A 14,694-nucleotide genomic window follows, 5' to 3' on the forward strand; every position below is an offset into this window, starting at 1 on the left:
TAGCTATTTAATAAGATATGGGAAACAAACACAGGAGACCTGTGAAATCTGAGCCTAGCATCCATCTTTGGACACTCAGCTAGCTATTAGGGATGCTGCTGCCAAAATATTTCTTAGCCAAAATTCTTAAGAGAACAGCTCTGCAAACCTTGGCCAAGGAGGCCACTACCTCCACTTTCTACTGGGGATCAATGAAATCCTGGGAGTTGGCAAGCATGCTCTTCCGCTGCAGTACATGAACTGCTGTGTAACCAGGTCTGTCCTTCTCACCGGCCCCTGCTGCCTCGTGTTGCTCACTCATGGGTACCTGCTGGGGCTGTGTCTGTTCCTAGTTCTTCCTAGTAGATGGCAAAGACAGCTTCACTCATGCTAGGCAAACAATACGTGCTCGTGGTCTTGACTCTTTGTCCTAATATTAGCTGCCTGCAGAACTGATTCATTCACAATGTACAATACTTTGGCTTGAAAATTGGCACCCTGAGGCACAGAGGATTTATGGCACATGAGTGTTCATAGCCAAATCAGATTGTTATTCCAAGAAATTGGATCCAATCTCATCCTGACAAAGCTAGTGGTAATTTTCCTAATTAATGCTTTGGGAGCAGTCCTCAGGAACTATACTGAAATGCAGTATCCCATTAGCCCCCACAGGGCTGCAGTTTTACAGTGTGACAATTATTCAAATATCATTCCATTGTAAAAATTATAGTTTTAAGCGATGTCATGGGTTTTGACATTTGATAAATTTGTGATACATTTTACTACATGCTCCTGCTCAGGTATAAATGTTCAGAATCCCACAAATGCAACAAAATACAATAAAACTTTTGACTTAAGATATTAATTAGGTGATTAAACTGTCACATAAGATTTGTTTGTTCTTTGTAAATTAGTAGCTCAATCCTCACAATTTATAAGCAGTACAAATCATAAAACAAAAGGCTTGGTTCACTATAAAAGCCACTAAGATTTTGCACAAGGCCAAAGCTACCATGGAAAATTGATTTTCCACAGCTTGCTCAGTTTTGAATAGGCTCTGCTTTGTAGATTTTTTTATTGAGTGAAGCCAAAACTCATTCTAGCTAAAACCTTTAGAAACAACTTGTGTTTGCTCCATTATTTTTAATGTCATCAGAATCACATTTTAACCTGATCTATTGAAGTGAGAAGAGTGTAAAGATATATTTTCATTTTATTATCAGAGTAAAAGAAGGGGACTATGCTAGATTCAGTGCCAGGAAAACAATTATTCATCAGTTCTTAAAGGATAAAGAGTGTGTAAAGAGCAGGTGTAAGTAAAAAGGTAAAGTAAGGTAAAGTAAAAAGGATGCAGAGTACTATTAAATTCTGAAACTCATTATCACTGGATCTTAATGCAGTCAATACATCATAGAATCATAAATCATAGAATGGCTTGAGTTGGAAGGAACCTTTAAGATCACATAGTTCTAACCCACCTACTATAAGCAGGGACACCTCCAGGTTGCTCAAAGCCACATCCAGCCTGGCCTTAAACACCTCCAGGGAGTGGGCATCCGCAACCTGTTCCAGTGTTTCACCATTCTCACAGTAAAGAATTTCCTCCTAGAATCTAATGTATATCTACCTTCTTCCAGTTTAAAGCCATTTCCCCTTGTTCTGTCACTACGTATCCTTATAAAAAAAAATCCCTCCCCACCTTTCCTGTAGCTCTCTTCAGATATTGGAAGGCTGCTATCAGGTCCCCCTGGAGCCTTGTTCAGGCTGAAGAGCCCAAGCTCTTTCAGACTGTTCCCATAGGGGAGGTACTAAAGCCCTCTGATCATCTTCATGGCCCTCTTCTGGACCTGCTCCAACATCTTGATGTCATTCTTGTGTTGAGGGCCTCAGAACTGGATGCAGTACTCCAGGTGGGTTCTCACGAGAGCGGAGTAAGGGGCACAATCACCTCCCTCAATCTGTGCCCATGCTTCTCTTGATGCATCCCAGAATATGGTTGACCTGGGCTGCAAGTGCACACTGCTGGCTTATGCTGAGTCTTTAATCAAGCAACACCTCCAAATCCTTCTCCTCAGTGCCACTCTCAAGCCATTCTCTGCCCAGACTGTGTTTGTGCTTGGGATTACTTCTACCCAAGTGCAGGAGCTTCTGCCTCCCTGATAGTACTCAGACTTTTGCCTATCTCCCACAGCTCAGTCACCGCTTGCAGGGGATCCTCCACCTGGGCACATCTTATGCTGGGAGCTCATCACCCACCTCCACTTCAGGAGCAGGGTCCACTTCCTACAAACCAGGGTCTGCACTGCTGCTTCATCCATCAGCAGCTCTGTCTGGGCGGACGCACTGGTCTCTCCAGGTTGAATGGTGCACACTCCTCTGCCAGGGCTACAGCCTTAGCTTGGTGTCAGGTGACCACTGTACTGGCCTGAGTCAGTTGGAATGAATGCCTCTAGCTTCTGCAGCTGGCATAACCTCAGTATCCTGCTGTGAGCTACTGCTCCAGCTACTGCAGCATGCCACAGGTGGCACCCGTGTTCTGTTTGCTCACCCTGGGCTTGCTGGGCAGCAACGCTGCCTTCCCTGAGATTTCTTTTAGGGACATGGTTGTGCTTTATGCTTGTCCTTGCAGAGCCCAGTCGCATCAGCCTCTCTTCTCAGAGCTGATTATTGCTGTAGGGTCACGGCGCTTTCTCAGTGTTTCCCTGGCAAAGGAAAGCCTCAAAACCCCTTTGTATCTTGAGATCTGTTGCTATGGTTCTGGTTGGGCTGGCTCTGAAACAGCTGCTCTTGGTGACTGAGACACATGAAATTAACAGCTCTAGGCGAATTCGTGGGTACAGGATGTCAGACACAGCATTCCAGGTGCTTCTTAAGAAACTTCTCAGCCAGTGATTGCCAGAAGCTGGGGAGCCCTGAGCAGCCTGGTCTCTTGGTCTGGCTTTGCTTTGGGCAGCAGGTTACACCAGAGACTTCCTAAGGTCCCTTCCAAACAGAATGGAGCTACATTCCTGTGGTCCTACTCTATACCTGCTCTTTTCTTGAACTACTGACATCCCAGCTGCCATCAGAAGCAAGTTAGAGGCTACACAGGTATTTGATTTGGGTTGGTATGGAAGTTTTCACACTGTGTTAATAGATGAAAGATCCAAGCTCTATTAAAGTCAACAGTGTTCAATAGCTTTTCTGGTAACTGGATTGGTCTAATTAATTTTGCCAGAATTACTGCAAAAAAAAATCTCAAGCACACTGCACACACCTGAATAATAATAGTGCAGGGGCTGGGCAATATGAATTTTATAAGTGGCACAATTTATGATCAGTGCAGAAGCAACAGCTCAGTTCTCACCAAAGATGTGATCTCATGCAGTCATAGCGCTTAAACCCAGAACACTACTTGTGATTACCTAATCTGATCTACTTATCACAGGCTATTACCTTTGTACTGAGCTCAATACATTTATGTTTAACTTAAATACATCCTCCAGAATGACATCCCATCTTAATTTTAAAATGAGAGATTGGGAATCCATCTCATCCCTTTGTCATGCATTTTGGTGATTAATCAGTCATTCTGTTAAAAACGAGCACAGGATTTCTAATATGGATTTGGCTTGTGAGAGCTTCCAGATATTTTCTACTCAGAACTTTCTTATTGCAAATATCCTCACACATTTTAATGATGTTACCCTGAGTCTTCTTTTTAATTCAGCAACATACTGGAGAGGAGAGGAGAGGAGAGGAGAGGAGAGGAGAGGAAAGGAGCGAAAAATGATTGCTTGCTGTAGCAAGAAATATAATTCTTCACCACAATTGACATTTTCAAGTAGTTTTGCCATTTTAATGTTAAAAAAAAGGAATTTTATGCTGTCATATTTTCTTCTCTGGGGTACATTCAGACCAAATTCTTAGCTCCCAGAACTATCTCAGACACAGGAAAAACTATTATCCTACTGCTGCAATGATTAGATATATGACTACTGAGATAAAAAGGGCATGGCTGTAGTGTGTTAGTTCAAACCTACTGAATTTAGCATATTATTAGCTGACAACATTCACTTTAGAATCACTGCAGCCATTATTGATGTTTAATAATGCCAATTTAAATGCATTACTGAATTGAAAATTTGATCTCTCCAGAATGTGCCTTATTTACTTTTGAAATCATTCATTTTTTGCAATGGAGATACATGGTTTCTCAGAAATGATGGATATTGCATTCCTTTTGCTGCTCAGGATTCTTATCATCCTTTCAGACAATTGAATTTCTTCCATTTGTAAAATCTATTACCAGAGAAACAATTGCAAGTGAAGCCCAATGGCAGGAATCAGGACTGCTTTGGCGATATAGGAATAGTTCATTGATCCATCTTAGTACTTAGGTGTCCCATTTAAAATATTATATTTACTCAATCTTAACAATTAGAACTTGAACAACATCAAAGAAAATTCCATGAGACTTGTATTTTCATTATATTCTTAGAGCAGATTTACCTAAGATATACTTAAAATTGAACTACTGAGATGTTTTAATGTTTGGAAATGCCCTAAATAAATGTAGCAATATTACATGTTTAAAGACTGATTAACCAGAGAGACTGCAGAAAACAATCACAGAGGAAAATCATTGTCCACAGAGATACTTTCCGGAAAGGTTCCCAAAAAAGTATTTACTTTAATCCAGATGTGAAGCAGTATTTGTTGTAATCTAAATGCAACTATTAAATTATTGCTAGTAAATACAAAAATGCTCATAAAAATTGTGACATTGTAAGTAGTTATTTGCACAATGACTAAGAGAAGTAATAGCCCATTCCAGACTTAAAAATTTATGAATTGATGACACTGTATTGACTGGAACATTTACTGCACCTTCAATAGGTCTAATTAATGAAACTATTCACACAATTAAACATAGTGCTTAGCAGTATGATGTTATGTCCCAGTTCTTTGCAGACATCTCTGCATTAAAACATTTTCATGCTCATGCAGTGTCCTACTGAGCATCTTACTCCTTATCCTGGTCATGTCAGGGAGTGCTTAATTAACATCATGTATCTTTTGCTTGCCTGCATATCAGTGTAGAGCTACTTCAAAGACATACAAATTGCAGGGTCTGATACTTACTGAAACAACACTGTTAGAAATCAGATGTAAAGGAATATCTGGTTCATTTTATCACTTAACTTGAAAACTAACTACAGTGATAAAGATGTAGGTGATTACTTGGATAAATAAGTTTGTTATATTTTGCAAATAACATACATTTGCATTTTAATGTGGTCCTTTACAGACATATAGATCCAGAAATAGGTGGTCCTTGCTACTAAACTACAAAACAATAACCTATAAAGCAAAGGGTCTGAAAGGAATCTGCATGAAATCTTAAGCAGCTACATTACGGCAAGAGCAACTAAAACAATTTTTGAACATGTCAAATGAAAAGTAATGAAAACAAGCTTTCTACTTCTTGATGAAATAATTTAGAAATAAACTCGGAAGGCAGAAAAGTTAGAAACTAGACTTTTTTCTGCAAAGATGGGGGTATTTTTTCATCTCTCAGTACCTTCAGGTGATGATGAGGTACCTTTCTAGGAAACATTTAGGAAAACATGAGCCGTTTTGCTAAAGTGTTGTTAGAATGTAGTTACTCTGTTTTGTCCTCGTGTCAAGGTAGAAAGGTCAGTGTAGCAAGGATTTCAGGTAAAAGAGATCAAAGTTTTCTAGTTCAATGAATCCTCTGTTGCCATGAACTCACAGCTAACAGATATCTAATAAGGGAATTTGATCCTTGCCTGACTTTCAATCTATAAATCCAAGAACTTAAAGCTATTATCCTGAAGATCATGTTCTTACATGTTAAGATGTTACATCTTACAGTAGCACTGTCCTCATATTGCATGATCACATAGCAGATATGTACTGCAATACTTCAATGCAACAGCCTCACAAAGAGAAGAGCTTACAGTCAGTTTTCTTCAGTCAGCACCAAAATGTTACTTACACTTTCAATGTGTTAGAATCGGTTTAGCAGCCGGGTCTTCCATTGAAATCAATCAAATAAATGTGATATTCTAAATTTTTGGTAAGGAAATGTCTTAATTCTGAAAGTTACTAGCACTTGGAAACTTATATTCTACAGTAGAACAGAATACAGCTGTGACAGTAGCAGTACACATTAGATTGCCACTGTAGAATCCAACCAGAATGCCTACCCTATGAAGTGCATGCTTCACTCCTCAGCTCATAACCTCATTTTTTACACAGGAACTTCTCTCAACCATGTCTCTCTTTCACCTTTCAGATAAAATCAACGTTCATGTGCTGAGTGTAGCTGCAATCTGTAGGATGCCAACACTACGACTCATGCAGACTTCTCTATTGGCCAGCTTCTCTGGAAGAAGAATATAAGAAGTCCACTCCAAGATCTTGGACTCAAGAAACTTCTCAACAATTTGAAAAACAAATCTGAGTTTAAAAAGCAGTATAAAAATGCACTCTTGGCCAGTCTTATGTGCAGCATCTGAAGCATGGACTCAGATGTGAATGATCCAAATCATTTATTACAAGTTCTCACATCACTTATATACCTTCACAAGTTTTCTTTTTCTATCTTTCCCATCCACCCCTACAACTTTCCCATCCATCTTTACACGTCAACAGAGCATTCTACAAAACACTCCTCAACCGTTCACACAGGCGCTTATCCAATCAGAGCTGTGAGACGTTCTTTCTTCTTCTAGAGGTGTCCTTGGTTCTCATGCTGTTTATCTTGCTCCACAGCTTCTGCTCTGAACAGTTTTTCTTGTATTCCCATACCCATGCAGCTGATGAACTGAAGATTTAATCTAATTTGATTTTCCGTGTTTGGTTATTACAGCAACAACGTACCATGGAGTCATTGAAAAAGAATGGCAGTTTTCTCTTTTTCTTTTTTTTTCATTTTCTTGCTAAAGTTAGAGCCTTACTTGACTTGAATCTAATCGTATTAGACTGAAAAGGAAATCACAATTCAGACAGGAATTTTTCAGCACTAGACAAAATAAAAGTGATTTACTGCTTTAATTGGCTGTTGAATTAGCTCATATGAATAATAGCTCGTGGTCTTTTTAAGTTCTGTGGTTTAATAAGACTCACTTTTACTTCTCTGTCTGAAGATTTACTGGAGGATATTCATTCCTTCTGGACGTAGTGATTACTTTCAAACTCCAGACATGAAAAATGAAAATGCTATGCAAAGCAAAAAGTATATGTAGTATATGCTGCTGGTAACAGTGGCCTTTTGCTAACTTTTCTTTCCATGTGTTAAATATAAATATCTGTTTTAATTATGCTGCTGGGCAAAAAACAAGAGGGCTCTTCTTTACATGGGACTGCATATTAGAGGGACCTTGCATATAAAAATATAAACAAATATAAAATATAATCATATATAAAATATAAAAATAAAAACAAGTGAAGCCAAGGAGGGTCAGAACAGATGCATGTTGGTATGCCAGTCAGCAGAACCATCACCCATGTCACAGAGCTGGAACTCAAGCAGAACATGGGCTATTTCGTGTTCAGTGCTGAACCAGCACTGAAAGAAATAAGGGAAGAAGCGTCACATGATCCAAAACATGGATTTGTACTGAATCCTTTACCTACAGTAACCCCAAGCAGGTATTACCAAAAACAGTTTTGAGTGTACCACCAGACAAAAGAAAACATCAATATTAAATGAAACAATTCTGTATTCTCTTTGAAAATTTTTGTTGTGGGTTACTAAGCCAGTAGCTTACTGCTTACATGAGCTTTTACTATTACAAGCAGCAGCATCAGAGATAATTATCTAGCCTCCAGCCAGCCACAAGCTGTTAATGTTTTGCTACTATCTTTCATGGCATCAATTCAAGCTCTGTCTAAGCAATATTTACCCTTAGGTTACCCAACCATACCCTCATGGACCCTACCCATTTAAAATAGGAACCATTATATATAACCATTGAAGAATTCATCATAAACTTAGAACATCCTAAGAACAGCCAGAACAAACAATCCTGCCCAAGAAACAGAAAAAGGCACATGGGGCATCAGTATATCACTTAATCCCCCTCCTGCTAATATCTCCTGTAGAAGGATGATAAAAACTGATTTTACGTGTGTATTTTGATATATTATTTAGTTACTATTTTTGCACAGGATAACTGGTTCACTCACCAAACAGCTAATCAATATTTTGCTTTCACCTCATAACTCATTGTGTGGCCCATGCTTTGTTTACTGCTCATTATTCAATTGTGTCATGGTGGTAGAACTACTAATTTCCTCCAGGGCTTCTCAATAGCGCTCATCACTTCAACATACGAGGGCTGCAAAAAAATGCAAGTTAATTTAGCTGCACAAAAATACACAATGGCAAAGAAAAGGCAGTATTTCTATCAAAAATATATGGAGTAGAGGCACAGAAAGATTAAGGGCACACGTGTTCACTAATTTTACATGTCCCGTCTGATGCATCAGAGATGTAATTTAAAAGTGTTTAGCAATATTTCAAACACAGAAGTTGCAGCATCAGTCACAGGTGTGAATGCTGAGCAAATTGGATTTGGGACTCTAACGGTGGTCATTAAAATTAGATAATTAGAAGCTATTAGACTATTAGAGGTTTCACCTACAGAGACTGCAAAACTGTTTTAAGTGGATATATTAGCACTAGACAGGAAAAATCCTGTGCAGCAGTGCATTAATTCAGTCACATGATTTTCCTTTACCCTCCCTTGCTTCATTCATTAACTACTCTCAAGCTCAAGCAATAAATGAGGCAGGAGTCATGAAGGCATCGCTCACACAGCCCCAGTGCATCTTCAGAGCAGGTCCATCCTGTACCACATTGGAGCCAGAAATCCTGCATAAAAACAATACATGATCACACACGTATCATACGGGAACTGAATTAAGGTTGCCAGGCAACCTCATCCCCACATTATGCCACAAATCCTTGTCCTTCATCTTTTCAGCAAACAATGCCAGGCCCCAACTCACAACCATATTCTTTCCTTAGTCTGCCTCAGAGATCCTAATTAGCCATGCTCCCAAAGGCTTCTTCATCTCAGACTCTTTGTCCAGAGAGTTCCAGCTTTCTCTGATTACTCCAGTTGTAATTTTGTTTTCTACATAGTACTTAGTCCATCTCATTCCCTATTTCCCTTACAAGTTCTCAGTCCCAAGAGATGAGACAGATACAATTAAAAAAATAAAGCATCCTCAGTGGGATAGAAACTTCAGAGATTCTAGTGAGATTTTAATGTGTCTCCAAAATCTGTATAAAGCACTTTTTTTTCCTAAAGCACAAAAATATTGCCAAAATTAAGTGGATTTTTACAGTGAAAAAGACAGCAAAACTTTCTACTACCAAAATAATTGTCTATCATATTCCAATTATCTATTTCAGAATAGATACTTTTAGAGTGTTCCCAAGAGAAGATCACCAGAATGAACAAAACATTATCACATTACTTAGAGCTTATGGTCAAAAACAGCTAAGATAGCTCAGTTTTGTTATTGTTTTTCTTTTTTCAAACAAAACAAGTAATCAATGGACATGAAACACTGAAAATGTCAAATTAAGATAATGAAATTTGACAAAGCTATGAGCAAAAACAGGTGCGGCATGAAATTTCCTGTAAACTTTGTATGGGCTACAAGCAAGACTAGAAATAGAAAAGTTCTCCTACATTTTGTTCTCAGTGTTGTTTTTTGCTACTGTTTCCCTGTAAGTGTGAATTTCACCCAAATGCAACTAATGTGTTCAAAATCTATTTTATATATTCTCAACTTTTTTTTTTACTTTATTGTCATCTGTTGTCTATACAGTGATAAATCGCTGAGAAAGTAAAAATAAATTCTAGTTACAAAAGGAATACATAATGAGCCTGGTATCAGAAACTGAATCATTACTTGAGATACAGTACTAACATAACACTTATTCTCCTAAACTCTGCCTGACTAATAAAGAAAATGATCTGTAGTATATTTGGAGCATCTTCTTCAAAGTTTATGAGACAAGAACCATGGTGAAACAGCTAATTACCAAAATTTAGCCACCACTAAGTGGTGGCTAATAAATAAAGTATAGATAAATATTAAAATCAACAAGGGCACAAAAAAGTAGTCAATCCTAAGAGCAAAAGCAGTAAAGGAAAACCTGAATAATTGCATTTATATCTCTGCAAACATTATGGTAGAGAGAACAAAGCAAATCAGACCTTTGCAGAATACTTTATTGCCTATTTCTCTTTACAGATGGCATTTTGCTGTTTAGAAAGTCTAGAGTCAGGAAACCAAATCAGAAAAGTGACAACATACACTTCATTTCAAATAAAAGAGCCTTCTTGGAGGACATTTTCAATCTAGGACTTCTAGTTTTGGAATGACCTGTGATTTAGATCTGTTGAATATTGTCACTTCTAAAAAAATTTCATTGAGAATTTCTGACTTGCCATGGATGGAGTTGTCACTTGCCTGTCTAATCTAATTCTTTGTGCATCATCTTCTTGCCCACAGGATTACTTGAAACTCCTCCCATTTTAAAAGGAGAATTGGATCTGATGTTCTTGTCTTCATTACCTTCTACTTTAAAGAGTGAAGAACCCTATGACTCCAAATTGTAAGCATACTTAGCACATCAGATCTAAAGATGAACATAATAGGTCTTGGCAGGACCTATCATGCTTAAAATAAAGTTTATTTGCTTAAAATAAGCAAAAGAAGATTGTTCTTTACAAAGGAGCCAGCCTGTAGAACTGACCGCCACAGGGCATTGTGGAAGGTAAAAGACAGCACGGGTTCAAGCACACTGCACCAGCATTTAGAAAGGTTTGTAAAGGGCTGCTGAATAGGAAAACTGTACAAAGCTCATGATTCTCCTGAGAAAGTGGCTGGAATGATCCCTGGGGAAGGATTGCATGCTCTTGTCCTACTCATGGCCTTCCCCAGCATTTACTTACAGCCAGTGATAATATGGAGAGGGTGGAGAGTCACTAAATGTGTAGAAACCATAGGAAACCAAGTTTGTAGAAACCAAACTGCGTACATTTAACAGAAGAGAGAATAACAGGAGCACTATCGTCGAATTGTAGAATGAACCACAGAATCATAGATTGATTTGAGTTGGAAAGGATTTCAAAGAACATCTAGTTCATCTCTTTGCTGTGGACAGGGACACTTCTTACTAGATCAGATTGCCAGGGGCCATCCAACCTGGACTTGGACATTTCCGGGATGGAGCATCCACACTTTCTCTGATCAATCTAGTCCAGCATCTCACCACCCTTATAGTAAATAATTTATTCCAAGTATCTGATCTAAATCTACCCTCTTTCAGTTTAAAATCATTGCTCTTTGTCCAGTCACTATAACTGCTGATAAAGAGTCCCTGTCCAGCTTTCTTGTAGGATCCCCTTTAAGTACTAGAAAGCTGCAATGAGGTCTCCTTGGAACTTTCTCTTCTCCAAGCTGAACAAGCCCTGCTTCCTTCATAGGAGAGGCGCTCCAGCCCTCTGATCATTTTCTTGGCCTCCTCAGGACTCACTGCAGCAACTCCACACCCTTCACATGTTGGGAGCTGCAGAGCTGAATGCAGCACTGCAAGTGGGGTCTCATGAGAGCAGAGTAGACCTGCTGGCCACGCTTCTCTTAATGCAGTCTAGGATATGTTTGGGATGCTGGCATCCACACATAAATCATACACACTTGCTCTCTGTTAATCCTCCTAGACCTACGTCTATGGCTGCTTTTCCTATAAGGTTTCCATTTTAGGGACAGACGTCAGCTTTTTATCTGTAAATGGGAAATGAAAGAAGAAATAAATTAGGAGAAAGAATGCATGGGAATACAGATCTAGAAATATGTAGGCAGGGAAGAGTTAAAGGATTACAAAAGTGAAAAATAGGAATTCAGAGGGGTACATCAAACTGTGTACCTCTAACAGCATTTTTGTGAGCATTCTGAAAATGCTCACAAGGCATTTTCACTTGTGAAAATTGCTGGTACTTCCAGAGGCTGCCCAGTGGTGCTCTAGTTGGAGATGTGTCAGGATAAGAAAACTGAAAGATGTTCACGGGCATAGGATCCCCCTTCAGGTCGCATCCTTCAGGAGCTGTTGATGACCAGTTTGGCCAAGGCTAGAATGGAATTGACAAGAGGATCCCATGGGGACTTGAAAGTGGTGGGTATACAATTGAGAGGCTACTGGCTATATGCCTAGATGGCCCTTTGGACTGATTCAGCACAGCAGTCTCCTGTACTCAAGAATATGCTGACCTCATTCAGAGCCACACAATTGGCTGCTTCTACCACTCTTCCCCCACAAGACCAAGGGTTTTTTGTATATTTGCAGCAGGGGATAGATTCTAGGTGCAACTAAGTCACTCCAGTAATGCAGCCTTGCACAGCTCTAGCCCACATCTCCTGGACAAGGGTATTGATGGAGGTCTAATTATGTACAATCCCCATATTAAGCTTACACCACTGCTCAGAGATTTCTTGGAAAAAACATCCACAAATACCATAATACCATTATTCAGCTTCCCTACCGTGATTCTGAATGTTGCTGATATAACACCATGTGCAGTCGTGCAAATATAAAAGCCTGCATGAAACCAGGCTAACACTAAAGCTGCAGTATTCCAATGCGTGGAATGTTCAGCAACTGAAATCACTAATGGTGACATTGTTTGCAGCTGGCTTATTGAACCACTATCAAGCTGTAACAAGATGATTTTTAGAAAGGCTATGCCCAGGAAAAAGCACAGTTTCAGAAATGGATAAATGCTAGTAGAAATGTAAGAGTATGTTGCTGCTTCATAACTCATATGTTGCTTTGGAAAATGAAAGGATTAGAAAAGTGTAATTCATGAAGAAAATGGTGATCATGATTTATATATGACTCAGTTACACATATATATCAATGCGCTTTGTTTCTCTTAATGCATTCATAAGTACACAGATAATCTTTTTCTTTGCTTGTTAGAATATTTATAGAATTATGCAGAAATTAAAAAAAATCGAAATTACAAAATCATATATTCATATATTTGTAGCCTCTCTCTAAATTTCACGTTGAAATATGTAGGGTACTGAAACACACACTATGCTAATTTATTCTAATCCATACTTAACCTGCTGTGAAGAATAAGTCTGGACAAAAGATTTTTTCACCCATGTTAGAAAATTATTCTGTCGAATGTTCCCTTAAGAAAATCTTTATTGTCCCCATGCTTTCAATGGTACAGAGGACTGTGTCATGGTTATGTTTTATGAGAACAAAATAAAAATAAAATAGCAAATAGTCCTCACCAAGGGAGCCCCATCCATTCTGATATGGATGCAGGGAGAATCTGGTGGAAAAACAGCATGTGAGTACATAATTTGAAACTGTATCATAATATGTATGCATAGGGGAATAATTAAGGTTGCACAGGCACCGTTCTTCTCTGACTTTTGAGGACTTCATTGCACAACCTGAATAACATCTTTCACCATAGCTTTGGGTGAAGGGGTGTAAATAATAAAGATGAAATAAGTGAATCAGGAGCTAATTACTTATTAATCTTCAAAAATTACATGGACACAAAGAAAAATTGCTTTGGGAGACCTAAAGAAGAAGTAGGAGTGACCACAGCAAGAAACCAGCTGCTTTAAATAAGGTTGATTGTATTTCCTAATGACAAATACTAAGCATACAGAAGTCAGTAAGAGCTTAATTTCTCAAGTTTTTTAAGTTCAGCCTATGCAGCAGAGACAAAAAGCACAGGCTAATTAGGAGATGCATAACCTACTCCCACCTCTGCTGTTTGTAGGTGCCAGAGCAAACAGCATTCTCCTTGCCAAAGGAGTTCATTTACCTAGCAACAACAGTCTTCAAAGTGCTGCATAAACATTCCTCTTTCCAGTATCACCTCCCTCCCTCCTTTCCTTGTCTCCAAGTGGGTAAGAATTAAGGTTCTTTCTAACAAATGGTTAGAAAGAAAAGAAGAAATGTGAAAAAAATGTATAACAATAGACTTTTCAGCGATCTGGCCAAGGCCACAGGTGAAGTGTCCAGTGAAAGCCCAAAGCCCAAAGCCCACTGCAGTTTAGAAGCTTTGCCCTGAAGTGTATCCTTACAGTCTGTACATCCACAGACCTGGAGGTAGGCTAAGCTGCAAATGCATTTTAATGTCGACTAAGAGAAAGACCAGACCATGAAAGAGCAGAAGTTGTAGCCTTGCTAGAACATGCTATAGCTTAATTCCGTTATCCTCTCAGATATATGTGAAACACAACATTGAAAAGTGGTGGCAGATCAGACACAATATATGGTGTGTCTAATAACTGCTCCTGTATGTGCCAAGTGATTGACATGACAGTGATTGCCAACCAATTTCTTGCACCACTGTCTCGGCAGGAGCCTCCTCTTGCAGGAGGAAAGCCGGGCCCCTCTAGCCAGAAGGCGCTGCGGAGGGTGATGCGAGAGAGAAGGGCGGTGCCGGGCAGGGAGCGGGGCGATGCTGCTGTCACTGCGGCGGCGGCTGGGGGCAGGCTGGGTTAGCTCGGAAAAGAGAAACACCAGAATGAAATAATAAAGTAAATGTAAAAAAAGGAGAGCAGACGACAAGGCGGGTTGGATGCCTGCTGGGCGTGCCGCGGCGGGGGATGGGAAGCCGAACTCAAGGAGCGTTATGGCAGGGCCGTATC

Source organism: Meleagris gallopavo, chromosome 3 (genome assembly GCF_000146605.3).
Source record: "Meleagris gallopavo isolate NT-WF06-2002-E0010 breed Aviagen turkey brand Nicholas breeding stock chromosome 3, Turkey_5.1, whole genome shotgun sequence".
In the NCBI taxonomy this organism is placed as follows: domain Eukaryota; kingdom Metazoa; phylum Chordata; class Aves; order Galliformes; family Phasianidae; genus Meleagris; species Meleagris gallopavo.